Source organism: Mobula hypostoma, chromosome 2 (genome assembly GCF_963921235.1).
Source record: "Mobula hypostoma chromosome 2, sMobHyp1.1, whole genome shotgun sequence".
NCBI lineage: Eukaryota > Metazoa > Chordata > Chondrichthyes > Myliobatiformes > Myliobatidae > Mobula > Mobula hypostoma.
The window spans coordinates 95,586,410-95,601,388 of record NC_086098.1 but is presented as its reverse complement, the minus strand read 5'-3'; the positions used below and the strand labels follow the sequence as shown (position 1 = coordinate 95,601,388).

General features: G+C 46.0%; 1 protein-coding gene across 12 annotated transcripts in view; it reads right to left on the bottom strand.

The window, feature by feature from the left end:
• adgrb3 (adhesion G protein-coupled receptor B3) overlaps positions 1 to 14,979 on the bottom strand; it is an 835,097-nt gene that overhangs the window by 108,012 nt on the left and 712,106 nt on the right. The window lies entirely within an intron of this gene.

Below are 14,979 nucleotides of genomic sequence, written 5' to 3'. Positions count from 1 at the left end.
AGGGATAGAGCCGAGAGCTGGAGAGGTGATAGGCAAAAGGGGATACGAGAGGATCATGGGACAGGAGGTCTGGGAAGAAAGACGGGGGGGGGGTGACCCAGAGGATGGGCAAGAGGTATATTCAGAGGGACAGAGGGAGAAAAAGGAGAGTGAGAGAAAGAATGTGTGCATAAAAATGAGTAACAGATGGGGTACGAGGGGGAGGTGGGGCCTTAGCGGAAGTTAGAGAAGTCGATGTTCATGCCATCAGGTTGGAGGCTACCCAGACGGAATATAAGGTGTTGTTCCTCCAACCTGAGTGTGGCTTCATCTTTACAGTAGAGGAGGCCGTGTCAGAATGGGAATGGGACGTGGAATTAAAATGTGTGGCCACTGGGAGATCCTGCTTTCTCTGGCGGACAGAGCGTAGATGTTCAGCAAAGCGGTCTCCCAGTCTGCGTCGGGTCTCACCAATATATAAAAGGCCACATCGGGAGCACCGGACGCAGTATCTCACCCCAGTCGACTCACAGGTGAAGTGATGCCTCACCTGGAAGGACTGTTTGGGGCCCTGAATGGTGGTAAGGGAGGAAGTGTAAGGGCATGTGTAGCACTTGTTCTGCTTACACGGATAAGTGCCAGGAGGGAGATCAGTGGGGAGGGATGGGGGGGACGAATGGACAAGGGATTTGTGTAGGGAGCGATCCCTGCGGAATGCAGAGAGAGGGGGGGAGGGAAAGATGTGCTTAGTGGTGGGATCCCGTTGGAGGTGGCGGAAGTTACGGAGAATAATATGTTGGACCCGGAGGCTGGTGGGGTGGTAGGTGAGGACCAGGGGAACCCTATTGCTAGTGGGGTGGTGGGAGGATGGAGTGAGAGCAGATGTACGTGAAATGGGGGAGATGCGTTTAAGAGCAGAGTTGATAGTGGAGGAAGGGAAGCCCCTTTCTTTAAAAAATGAAGACATCTCCCTCGTCCTAGAATGAAAAGCCTCATCCTGAGAGCAGATGCGGCGGAGACGGAGGAATTGTGAGAAGGGGACGGCGTTTTTGCAAGAGACAGGGTGAGAAGAGGAATAGTCCAGATAGCTGTGAGAGTCAGTAGGCTTATAGTAGACATCAGTGGATAAGCTGTCTCCAGAGACAGAGACAGAAAGATCTAGAAAGGGGAGGGAGGTGTCGGAAATGGACCAGGTAAACTTGAGGGCAGGGTGAAAGTTGGAGGCAAAGTTAATAAAGTCAACGAGTTCTGCATGTGTGCAGGAAGCAGCGCCAATGCAGTCGTCGATGTAGCGAAGGAAAAGTGGGGGACAGATACCAGAATAGGCACGGAACATAGATTGTTCCACAAACCCAACAAAAAGGCAGGCATAGCTAGGACCCATACGGGTGCCCATAGCTACACCTTTAGTTTGGAGGAAATGGGAGGAGCAAAAGGAGAAATTATTAAGAGTAAGGACTAATTCCGCTAGACGGAGCAGAGTGGTGGTAGAGGGGAACTGATTAGGTCTGGAATCCAAAAAGAAGCGCAGAGCTTTGAGACCTTCCTGATGGGGGATGGAAGTATATAAGGACTGGACATCCATGGTGAAAATAAAGCGGTGGGGGCCAGGGAACTTAAAATCATCGAAAAGTTTAAGAGCGTGAGAAGTGTCACGAACATAGGTCGGAAGGGATTGAACAAGGGGTGATAAAACAGTGTCGAGGTATGCAGAAACGAGTTCGGTGGGGCAGGAGCAAGCTGAGACAATAGGTCGGCCAGGACAGGCAGGTTTGTGGATCTTGGGTAGGAAGTAGAAACGGGAAGTGCGGGGTGTGGGAACTATAAGGTTGGTAGCAGTGGATGGGAGATCCCCTGAGCGGATAAAGTCGGTGATAGTGTGGGAGACAATGGCCTGGTGCTCCTTAGTGGGGTCACGATCGAGGGGTAAATAAGAGGAGGTATCCGCGAGTTGTCGCTGTGCCTCGGCAAGGTAGAGGTCAGTACGCCAGAGTACAACAGCACCCCCCTTATCAGCGGGTTTAATAATAAGGTTAGGATTAGTGCGGAGGGAGTGGAGAGCAGAGCGTTCCGAAGGAGTGAGGTTGGAATGGGGACAAGGTGCGGTGAAGTCGAGACGGTTGATGTCCCGTCGGCAGTTAGCAATAAAGAGATCCAGAGCAGGCAGAAGACCAGAGCGGGGTGTCCATGAAGAAGAGGAGGGTTGAAGACGGGAGAAGGGGTCATCGGTGGGGGTGGAAGAGTCCTTGCCGAAAAAGTAGGCTCGGAGACGGAGACGGCGGAAGAAAAGTTCCGCATCATGGCGAACAGGGAACTCACTGAGGTGTGGGCGAAGGGGGACAAAGGTGAGGCCCTTACTGAGAACAGAGCGTTCTGCCTCCGACAGTTGAAGGTCGGAGGGGATGGTAAAGACCCGGCACGGATGAGAGCTGGGATCAGAGGGGGGAGGGGGGAGGCTGGGGGTGTCAGTGGAGAGGGGAGGGTTGGGGTGAGAGAAAGATGGAGCCTCTGAGGGCCCAGGAGCTGACGGTGGGATCTGAGGGAGACGGGATTGCAGAGTATTGGTGGGGGAAGGGGAGACGGGAGTCACAACAGCAGCACATAAAGACCCGGCCTGGAGTTCAAGGCTGGAGTTGCAGTTGCTGGTTGAGTAATCGCTGTGAAGGTGTCCATGGTCATTGCTGGAGTCCGGGTTTTGAATATGTCCTGAGGTGATGGAGCCGCCGAGATCAATGGCAGGGGCCGCAATTGAAAGTTCATGCCTGCTAGCGTCGGGGCCGGCAGGCTCTGGAGTCCGTAGATGTAAGATCTTGCGATCTTTGCCTAACATGACAAAGTCAAAAAAACGGCGATTGCAGGCGTGAATCCGACGGAGAATGAAATAACGGGTAGGACCATTACAGACGGCGAAGAAAGTGTCCCGAAGGTGTGGAAGGGTCTGGGATAGGGACACCAAGTACCTCCTCATGGCGGAGAGCGTCGCCTTCAGAGCTTGACGGGAGAAGCGGCGAGAGGCAGAGTCTGCTTTGCTTTTAGTTAGTTGCACGGTGGGTTTTTTTTTTGGGGGGTTTTTTTCTTTTTTTTCCATTGATATATATATATAAAATTTAGTATACTATTATGTTATCTTGGTTTTTTATGTTTAAATTACATTGTTTGTAGTATTTTTTTTGGTATTGATACCTTCTGGAATTTTATTATATTTTAACATTGTATTAATGTTTATATGGTTTACCTTTTTGTATACTTATTCAATAAAAAGATTTAAAAAGAAAGAAAGAGAGGCAGAGTCAATAAAATGTGAGTACCTGGGATCCTCAGAAGGTCCAAATTGAGAGGCTTGGAAACGAATCCTAAAGCCAACTGGAGTAAGTTGGCGACGGAGGCACGTTCCAAGAAAGGATATATGGCTGTGATAGCGAGTTTGAGTCAAAGTGTGGTCGAAAAGTTGAAGAGCCGAAGAAATGACAGACGGGGAGCAGTGAGAGATGGTTTCACTGAACTCCCGTCGAAGAGAGGATCTAAACTTCTTCGGTGTAGGCATCACCGGAAGAGGCTTCACAGTGGTGAATTTAAATGCAAACAACAGGAATTCTGCAGATGCTGGAAATTCAAGCAACATACATCAAAGTTGCTGGTGAACGCAGCAGGCCAAGCAGCATCTATAGGAAGAGGCGCAGTCGACGTTTCAGGCCGAGACCATTCGTCAGGACTAACTGAAGGAAGAGTGAGTAAGGGATTTGAAAGCTGGAGGGGGAGGGGGAGATGCAAAATGATAGGAGAAGACAGGAGGGGGAGGGATAGAGCCGAGAGCTGGACAGGTGATAGGCAAAAGGGGATACGAGAGGATCATGGGACAGGAGGTTCAGATTCCAGACCTAATCAGTTCCCCTCTACCACCACTCTGCTCCGTCTAGCGGAATTAGTCCTTACTCTTAATAATTTCTCCTTTTGCTCCTCCCATTTCCTCCAAACTAAAGGTGTAGCTATGGGCACCCGTATGGGTCCTAGCTATGCCTGCCTTTTTGTTGGGTTTGTGGAACAATCTATGTTCCGTGCCTATTCTGGTATCTGTCCCCCACTTTTCCTTCGCTACATCGACGACTGCATTGGCGCTGCTTCCTGCACGCATGCAGAACTCGTTGACTTTATTAACTTTGCCTCCAACTTTCACCCTGCCCTCAAGTTTACCTGGTCCATTTCCGACACCTCCCTCCCCTTTCTAGATCTTTCTGTCTCTGTCTCTGGAGACAGCTTATCCACTGATGTCTACTATAAGCCTACTGACTCTCACAGCTATCTGGACTATTCCTCTTCTCACCCTGTCTCTTGCAAAAACGCCATCCCCTTCTCACAATTCCTTCGTCTCCGCCGCATCTGCTCTCAGGATGAGGCTTTTCATTCTAGGACGAGGGAGATGTCTTCATTTTTTAAAGAAAGGGGCTTCCCTTCCTCCACTATCAACTCTGCTCTTAAACGCATCTCCCCCATTTCACGTACATCTGCTCTCACTCCATCCTCCCACCACCCCACTAGCAATAGGGTTCCCCTGGTCCTCACCTACCACCCCACCAGCCTCCGGGTCCAACATATTATTCTCCGTAACTTCCGCCACCTCCAACGGGATCCCACCACTAAGCACACCTTTCCCTCCCCCCATCTCTCTGCATTCCGCAGGGATCGCTCCCTACACAAATCCCTTGTCCATTCGTCCCCCCCATCCCTCCCCACTGATCTCCCTCCTGGCACTTATCCGTGTAAGCAGAACAAGTGCTACACATGCCCTTACACTTCCTCCCTTACCACCATTCAGGGCCCCAAACAGTCCTTCCAGGTGAGGCATCACTTCACCTGTGAGTCGACTGGGGGGATATACTGCGTCCGGTGCTCCCGGTGTGGCCTTTTATATATTGGTGAGACCCGACGCAGACTGGGAGACCGCTTTGCTGAACATCTACGCTCTGTCCGCCAGAGAAAGCAGGATCTCCCAGTGGCCACACATTTTAATTCCACATCCCATTCCCATTCTGACACAGCCTCCTCTACTGTAAAGATGAAGCCACACTCAGGTTGGAGGAACAACACCTTATATTCCGTCTGGGTAGCCTCCAACCTGATGGCATGAACATCGACTTCTCTAACTTCCGCTAAGGCCCCACCTCCCCCTCGTACCCCATCTGTTACTCATTTTTATGCACACATTCTTTCTCTCACTCTCCTTTTTCTCCCTCTGTCCCTCTGAATATACCTCTTGCCCATCCTCTGGGTCACCCCTCCCCCGTCTTTCTTCCTGGACCTCCTGTCCCATGATCCTCTCGTATCCCCTTTTGCCTATCACCTGTCCAGCTCTCGGCTCTATCCCTCCCCCTCCTGTCTTCTCCTATCATTTTGCATCTCCCCCTCCCCCTCCAGCTTTCAAATCCCTTACTCACTCTTCCTTCAGTTAGTCCTGACGAAGGGTCTCGGCCTGAATCATCGACTGCGCCTCTTCCTATAGATGCTGCTTGGCCTGCTGCGTTCACCAGCAACTTTGATGTATGTTGCATTTATTATAACACCTTATTATGTACCCAGAATGTCCCAAAGTGCTTCAAGTGTAATTACTTTTAATACTAGGTGCTCTTATTATAAGCAGTCATATTAACATCCTAGAGATGTAGTTGTTATGGACAAGAATGCCATTTATTCTCCATTTCTACCTGCCGACTAGGGCATTTCAGAGAAGAAGTTAACATTCTGAGAAAACAGTAAAACAGTTGAGATTTATTGTGGAGCAGCAGATTCAGTCTAGTCTTGAAATTTCAGGTAAGCCTTTTGAGTTTAGCTTCAAGAATGGGGCACTTCCTTCAAATTCCATGAATTGATCGCAAATACATAAATCAAGATAGGTTTAAGTTCTCCTGACCAACAGTCTAGGCCACTGAATACCAATTCACTGAATTAAGCATCAGACTTTTGAATCAAACAGGTTAACTTCACTCACCTTATGACGGAAATGTTCCCACAATCTATGGACTCACTTTCACTGACTCTTCAGCTCATGTTCACAATACTTATTGCTTACTTATTTATTATTATTTATTTCTTGTTGTACTTGCACAGTTTTCTTTTACACACTGAACACCCTAATTGTTGTGGCCTTTCATTGATTCTATTATGGTTATTATTCTATTACGGATTTATTGAGTATGCCTGCAAGAAAAGGAACCTCTGGGCTGTATATAGTGGCACAGAGGTACTTTGAGCTCCCTTAGGAGCAATGCTTGACTCATGACTTTCAGATTCACTGTCACGTCTGGAGGAAAATTAGGGGCAGGTATTTGAAAAAAATGTCAGAATTATTTCCCTAGAATATAAATAACAAAGTAATAAAACCTATAAAAGACACCATTTGGTAAAAAGGTGTTCAAAAAACTGGTGTTTCATCAATGAACACAGAAATCATTGATCTCAGTTTTGAGATGATGTAAAATCAGGCACAGTTTATACACATATTTTTAAATCAGTACACAAGAACCAAAGGAAGAAGCTAATGAACTTCCAAAGGGAGACAAGGAAGACCCTCTACATGATGAAATGCCATACTGGGACATTAGCAAAAGGTAGAAAACTGAAGAATTACTCATGTCATCTCTCAACAAGATCATGTAATGGAAATTGCTCAATCAGAAATAAATATATAATTCTACATAGCTTGTGCTCGACATTTGTAACCTGAAAACTACAGGCTAGGGGCCAATAATTGGTAAACAGCAAACAAATGAATGAATGAACGGATGATCAACTTTAATGTTGTTGAATGAGGGAAAAACTCCATGCTTCCAACAACACTCATAACACACTAGAGGAACTCAGCAGGTCGGGCAGCATCCGTGGACTGAAGAGGGAAGGGGCAGACGCCCTATAAAGAAGGTCACAACAGACAGGATCTCCCGGTTGCCACCCACTTCAACTCTGCTTCACATTCCCATTCGTATATGTCCATACATGGCCTCCTCTACTGCCATGATGAGGCTAAACTCAAGTTGGAGGAGTAACACCTCATATACCGTCTAGGTAGTCTCCAGCCCCTTGCTATGAACATTGAATTCTCTAACTTTGGGTAATTCCCTCCCCCTCCCTTCCCCTATCCCTATTTCACTCTGCCCCCTCCCCCAGCTGCCTATCACCTCCCTCATGGTTCCGCCTCCTTCTACTACCCGTTGTGTTTTCCCCTATTCCATCTTCACCTTTCCTGCCTATCACCTCCCTGCTTCCCCTCCCCCACCCCTTTATCTTTCCCATTACTGCTTTTTCACTGGAACCTACCAGCCTTCTCCTTCCCACTCTCCCCCCCCACCTTCTTTATAGGGCTTCTGCCCCTTCCCTCTTCAGTCCTGATGAAGGGTTCTGGCCCGAAATGTGGCCTGATCGTTTCCATGGATGCTGCCCGACCTGCTGAGGTCCTTCAGCGTGCTGTGACCGTTGTTTTGACCCCAGCATCTGCAGAGTATTTTGTGTTTATGCTTCCAACAAGATAGCTGTTTTATTAGGATGCAGAATTCTGGAAATCATAGAATGGCAAAGATATCCTGGGGCAGTTGTAGTCAAGCGAGACTGCTGGAAACACCGCTGCTTACTACAGACAAGGTACGCAGGGTTGATTGTGCTAGTGTGTACCCAAGCTAGAGGAGTGAGGCCTCTATAGTCAGATTTTCCAGAAAGGTCTTCCTAAAACATAAAGTTGCTTTGCACAATAGGGATTACTAGAGACAGATGAGATAACAAAAAAATGAGAAACGTACCCAGAAACTAAAGATCATCAGCTGTCCACTCGAAGTTTTGATTGACTTTAACACCTCTATCGTGACTGGTGATTGATCTCGCAAGTATAAGTAATGTAAACATAGACAATTTACAATAGTCGAAATTGTACTTGATGACGGTGAGGACAATATGAGTGAGGTTGATGTTCTGGAGCATTTTGATATTAAGGCAAAGGAGGTGTTGGAGTTGTTAAAATACATTAGGACAGATAAGTCCCCGGGGCCTGACGGAATATACCCCAGGCTGCTCCATGAGGTGAGGGAAGAAATTGCTGAGCCTCTGGCTGGGATCATTATGTCCTCGTTGTCCACGGGAATGGTACCGGAGGACTGGAGGGAGGCGAATGTTGTCCCCTTGTTCAAAAAAGGTAGTAGGGATAGTCCGGGTAATTATAAACCAGTGAGCCTTACACCTGTGGTGGGAAAGCTGTTGGAAATGATTCTTGGGCATTTAGAATCATGGTCTGATCAGGGACAGTCAGCATGGCTTTGTGAAGGGCAGATCGTGTCTAACAAGCCTGATGGAGTTCTTTGAGGAGGTGATCAGGCATATAGATGAGGGTAGTGCAGTGGATGTGATCTACATGGATTTTAGTAAGGCATTTGACAAGGTTCCACACGGTAGGCTTATTCAGAAAGTCAGAAGGCATGGAATCCAGGGAAGTTTGGCCAGGTGGATCCAGAATTGGCTTGCCTACAGAAGGCAGAGGGTGGTGGTGGTGGAGGGAGTACATTCAGATTGGAGGGTTGTGACTAGTGGTGTCCAACAAGGATCTGTTCTGGGATCTCTGCTTTTCGTGATTTTTATTAACGACCTGGATGTGGGGGTAGAAGGGTGGGTTGGCAAGTTTGCAGACAACACAAAGGTTGATGGTGTTGTAGATAGTGTAGAGGATTGTCAAAGATTGCAGAGAGACATTGATAGGATGCAGAAGTGGGCTGAGAACTGGCAGATGGAGGTCAACCCAGAGAAGTGTGAGGTGGTACGCTTTGGAAGGACAAACTCCAAGGCAGAGTACAAAGTAAATGGCAGGATACTTGGTAGTGTGGAGGAGCAGAGGGATCTGGGGATACATGTCCACAGATCCCTGAAAGTTGCCTCACAGGTAGATAGGGTAGTTAAGAAAGCTTATGGGGTGTTGGCTTTCATAAGTCGAGGGATAGAGTTTAAGAGTCGCGATATAATGATGCAGCTCTATAAAACTCTGGTTAGGCCACACATGGAGTACCGTGTCCAGTTCTGGTCACCTCACTATAGGAAGGATGTGGAAGCATTGGAAAGGTTACAGAGGAGATTTATCAGGGTGCTGCCTAGTTTAGAGAGTATGCATTATGATCAGAGATTAAGGGAGCTAGGGCTTTACTCTTTGGAGAGAAGGAGGATGAGAGGAGACATGATAGAAGTGTACAAGATAATAAGAGGAATAGATAGAGTGGATAGCCAGCGCCTCTTCCCCAGGGCACCACTGCTCAATACAAGAGGATATGACTTTAAGGTAAGGGGTGGGAAGTTCAAGGGGGATATTAGAGGAAGGTTTTTTTACTCAGAGAGCGGTTGGTGCGTGGAATGCACTGCCTGAGTCAGTGGTGGAGGCAGATACACTAGTGAAATTTAAGAGACTACTAGACAGGTATATGGAGGAATTTAAGGTGGGGGCTTATATGGGAGGCAGGGTTTGAGGGTCGGCACAACATTGTGGGCCGAAGGGCCTGTATTGTGCTGTACTATTCTATGTTCTATGTTCAATATCCGTAACTGATAAGTCAGTTCTGTATAAAAATAGCAGTTTTCTGTTCAGACCAGAACAGTGTGGGTGACAGGGGCCCATGCTATCCTTCTTGTACACAAGTAAAATAAAAGAATGCTATGTTCTGGGCCCAGTTATTTTACTTATTTTATTATTGGTGACAACAGTTACTTGGAGGTTTCACAAAGATGGATAGCAATTGGCTTCATTTTATGGGAGAAAGAAATTTAGCTCCAGTAGCCAATCAGTCCTAAATCCTCGGCTGCTCAGATTTGAGCAAGGAACTGTGCCTGCTGCTGGAACACAAATTTCTTCCTGTGTGTAGTAGTCAAGGTGTGCCACCTTTGTCGCCAACATAGGAAAGCTTCAGCATTATATAGGAAGACATGGTTGCCATATGGGTTGAAGTCCACAGAAGGTGTTGCCATGGTCTGGGCTGGAGCCCACACGAGGTGTGGGTTGGACCCACAGAAGGTGTTGCCATGGTCTGGATTGGAGCCCACACAAGCTGTAGCCATGGTCTGGAATGGAGCCCACACGAGGCGTTGCCATGATCCGGAATGGAGCCTATACAAGGTGTTGCCATGGTCTGGGTTGGACCCACACGAGGTGTTGCCATGGTCTGGGTTGGACCCACATGAGGTGTTGCCATGGTCTGGTTTGGAGCTCACAGAAGGTGTTGCCATGGTCTGGGTTGGAGCCCACACGAGGTGTTGCTGTTGTCTGGATTGGAGCCCACAGAAGGTGTTGCCCTGGTCTGGGTTGGACCCACATAACGTGTTACCATGGTCTGGATTGGAGCCCACAGAAAGTGTTGCCATGGTCTGGGTTGGACCCACAGAAGGTGTTGCCCTGGTCTGGGTTGGACCCACAGAAGGTGTTACCATGGTCTGGACTGGAGCCCACAGAAAGTGTTGCCATGGTCTGGATTGGAGCCCACAGAAGGTGTTGCCATAGTCTGGGTTGGAGCCTACACAAGGTGTTGCCATGGTCTGGATTGGAGCCCACATGAGGTGTTGCTGTGGTCCAAGTTGGAGCCCAGATCAGGTGTTGCTGTGGTTGGACTGGAGCCTACATGAGGTGTTCTTGTGGACCAGGTTGGAACTCACACAAAGCACAAGAAAATTCAGTGAGTGAATTGTTAAAAAAAAAGAGGAATTCTGGATTGTGTGCAAGTGTAGAGGAATGGGGATGTCACTGGGAGTTTGAATTTCTGATGCAAAGACTGAAGTTACTTGTTTTACTAAAAGGATCATTACACCCACAAATGATCTCAAGTTATATAGTAAATTGCTTAAACAAGAGTCAGTGTTGAAGTTTCTAATAGGTGGATGGACATAAGGTTAACATCATAATTACATGTGAATAAAATTCTGTTTTCAGGTGATTAGTTGGGAACGATTGGAGTGTGAGTATAGGTCTATGGTGCAGAAGGGAAAGAGGGAGAAGAGGGGAGTGGTAGTGATATGGGACTCGATAGTGAGGGGAACTGACAGGTGATTCTGTGGACGTGAAGAGGACACCCGGATGGTATGTTCCCTCCAAGGTGCCAGGGTCAGTGATTCTTGGCTTGTGTCCACACCATTTTGGAGGGGGCGGAAGAACAGTCAGATGTCTTGGTACATAACGGTACCATTGACATAGGAAGGAAAAGCAAAGAGGCCTTGAAAAGAGAATTCAGAGAGCTAGGTAGAAAGCTGAGAAGCAGAACCTCCTGGGTAGCAATTTCTGGATTGCTACCTGTGCCAGGTGCCAGTGGGGGTAGAAACAGGATGAGTTGGCAAACTAATGCGTGGCTGAGAAGCTGGCGCAGGGGACAGGGCTTCAGGTTCTTGGATCATTGGGATCTCTTCTGGGGGAGGTGTAACTGAGTCAGGTTTGTAGTCCTCCTTGCTTGCACACGCTTTTTCAGTTCTGCCCACAAATCTTCTATCGGATTGAGGTCAGAAAATGATGTCAAGTCTGGTTCATCCTTGGGAGCAATTTGCAAACGCCTGAAGGTACCATGTTCCTCTGTACTGTTACATGCCTCAAGGAGATCTGTGATTTTTTTTTGTGAGAATGATATAATGCTCTTTTGGCGGTCACCTGATGTAATTTTCCCGCTGGTGAGGTCACGTGATGACATGTGCACCATGGGTATATAAGGATAGACCCCAGATGATGCAGTTAGTTTTTTTTAAGTTTTTAGATTTCCAGCTAGAACGTACTGTGTCTCTGTTTCTGTTGCGTAGTTGTTTTTATGACGCAGTTTCATTTTTAAAACGGAGTGTTGCGTTCTGCTGCAAGGTACAATATTTCTGGACTGGAAATTTTTGCTAGATGTGCTGATGTACCTTATTCCAGCAGTAGTACGGGAGAGTGAAGACTTTATCGAAGTACAGGACCCGAAGGATTGAAAGGAGTCGGTATCATTCAGCAGCTTAACAAAGGATCGACCTTATTGAGTCTTCGTTGAAGGAGTAGCGATCTGCATCAAAGATAACTCTTGCCAAAAGAGTAAAGAATTAATGCAAAGGTTTGCTCTCTAGAATTTAAGGTTAGTTGGTTTAAACTGTTTATTTCCCCTCATTGTGAATCCTTTGGACAGAACCAGCAGGAAAGTCGCGTCTATGAAGAAATCCTTCTCCAGAGAAGTCTCTCCCAATTGAACATATAAATCTGTTGGACTTTCGAATATACCATTTTATGAACTGTATCTGACTTTACCGTTTTAAGAACTGTTTTCGCATTTAACGCTTTAAGAACCAGTGCCGAGTGACGATTCGTTGAACGGCTGCATAATGGTTAACTTCCGGTTCAGGTTTTCGTTTGTTTTTTTTTGTTTATCATTTATCCGTGTTTAATAAATGTTTGGTTGTTTTTATATAACCTGTCTCGATTGATATTCATTGTTGCCAGTTACGTAACAGTACAAACAATAGTACGCAAGTATAAACACCATGGGACCACGCAGCCATCATACCGCTCAGGAAGGAAACGCATTGTCTCCTACAGATGAACATACTTTGGCGTGAAAAGTGCAAATCAATCCCAAAACAACAGCAAAGGACCTTGTGAAGATGCTGGAGGAAACAGGTAGACAAGTATCTATATCCACAGTAAAACTAGTCCTGTATCAACATAACCTGAAAGGCTGCTCAGCAAGGAAGAAGCCACTGCTCCAAAACCGCCATAAAAAAGCCAGACTACAGTTTGCAAGTGCACATGGGGACAAAGATCTTACTTTCTGGAGAAATGTCCTCTGGTCTGATGAAACAAAAATTGAACTGTTTGGCCATAACGACCATCATTATGTTTGGAAGAAAAAGGGTGAGGCTTGCAAGCTGAAGAATACCATCCCAACCGTGAAGCATGGGGGTGGTAGCATCATGTTGTGGGGGTGCTTTGCTGCAGGAGGGACTGGTGCACTTCACAAAATAGATGGAATCATGAGGAAGGAAAATTATGTGGATATATTGAAGCAACATCTCACGACATCAGCCAAGAAGTTAAAGCTTGGTCGCAAATGGGTCTTCCAAATGGACAATGACCCCAAGTATACCTCCAAAGTTGTGGCAAAATTGCTTAAGGACAACAAAGTCAAAGTATTGAGTGGCCATCACAAAGCCCTGACCTCAATCCGATAGAAAATCTGTGGGTAGAACTGAAAAAGCGTGTGTGAGCAAGGAGGCTTACAAACCTGACTCAGTTACACCAGTTCTGTCTGGAGGAATGGAACAAAATTCCAGCAACTTACTGTGAGAAGCTTGTGGAAGGCTACCCAAAATGTTTGACAAAAGTTAAACAGTTTAAAGCCAATGCTACCAAATACTAACAAAGTGTATGTAATCTTCTGACCCACTGGGAAAGTGATGAAAGAAATATACACTGAAATAAATCATTCTCTCTACTAATATTCTGACATTTCACATTCTTAAAATAAAGTAGTGATCCTAACTGACCTAAGACAGGGAATGTTTTCTAGGATTAAATATCAGGAATTGTGAAAAACTGAGTTTAAATGTATTTGGCTAAGGTGTATGTAAACTTCTGACTTCAACTGTATATACAGGCCTCCCAAGAGTAGCTGGGATGTGGACCACAAATTACAACAGGAAACAGAAAAGACGTGTCAAAAGGCAATATTATAAAAGTTCATAACTTATGTCAGGGTAGAAAAAAATTTTGTTCCCTTCTATCATCAATGGCCCTTTTCTATTCTTGGCAGCTTGAGCAGCTGCCTGTAAAATCCCTTCTTTGTCTTGAAATATTAAACATTTTATTAAAATTGATTGTTGATATTGGTCATCTTGTGGTTTTGGTCTTAGAGCTCTATGTGCCCGCTCAATTTCAATTGATTGGTCTCCCTCTTTCATTTGCAAAGTTTCCGGGATCAATCTTTGAAAAAATTCTATTGGATTGTCTCCCTCTATACCTTCTCTAAGACCAACAATCTCGATATTATTTCGTCTCCTAAAATTTTCCAGCACGTCTACTTTTTCCAACAGTCGATTTCTTTCCGTTTTCCAGACAAGCATATAATTTTCTGTTTTTTCCACTCCATCGTTGATATGCTCCATTGTTCTTTCCAACTATTGAAGTTTCTTATCCATTTTCTCCTGTCTTTTCATAGCTTTATCGTACCTCATCTTCATGTCTCTAAGCTCTATTTTTAATCCTTTTAATTCAATGATTACTTGCAATAAAGCCTCTTTTATGTCTCCATCATATCCTTTACTTTTAGTCTCTTCCAGTTCTTCCTCCTCTTCTTCATCTGTGTTCTCTGCAGAATCCAATTCTGACTCTGAGTCACTTTCACTTGCAGTGGCTGTCGGTTCTTGTAGTTTGAGTTGTATCAATTTGCGCATGCCTACTTCTTTGCGCATATGCAATTCCGGCATCTTCTTCCCAGGGACCGCTACTTCTGCCATTGCTCCCTGTTCTTCTACGCCAGAGATAAAACGTGTCTCCTCCGAAGGAGATCCAACCTGAGTCTGAGGTTCCTTCGCTGCAGTAGGCCCTTTTTCCTTCCCATCTCGCGGCGACTTCACAACAACAGACTCCTTCTGTTGCGCTTTACGAGGCATATCGTAAAATAGTCTTGAGGAGTTTATAAGTAGTTTTCGGAAAGCATTTATTAACTGTGCTTTGTTTAAACAGTACTTTGCTGACTTTTACGAGAGAGCTGGATTTATACATCTCAATCTCACATCATCACGTAACATCCCCCAAAGTAAAGTCTGACATAGCAGTATTTCAGTGGAGTAAAGGAAATTAGTGGTATGAGAGAGGAATTGGCCAAAGTAAATTGGAATGAAATGCTGCCAGGAATGACAGCAGAGCAGCAATGGTGTGAGTTTCTAGGAAAAATGAGGCGGGTGCAGGATAGATGTATTCCAAAAACAAAAAAAAACTCAAACGGCAAAATGGTACAACTGTGTCTGACAAGGGAAATCAAAACTAAT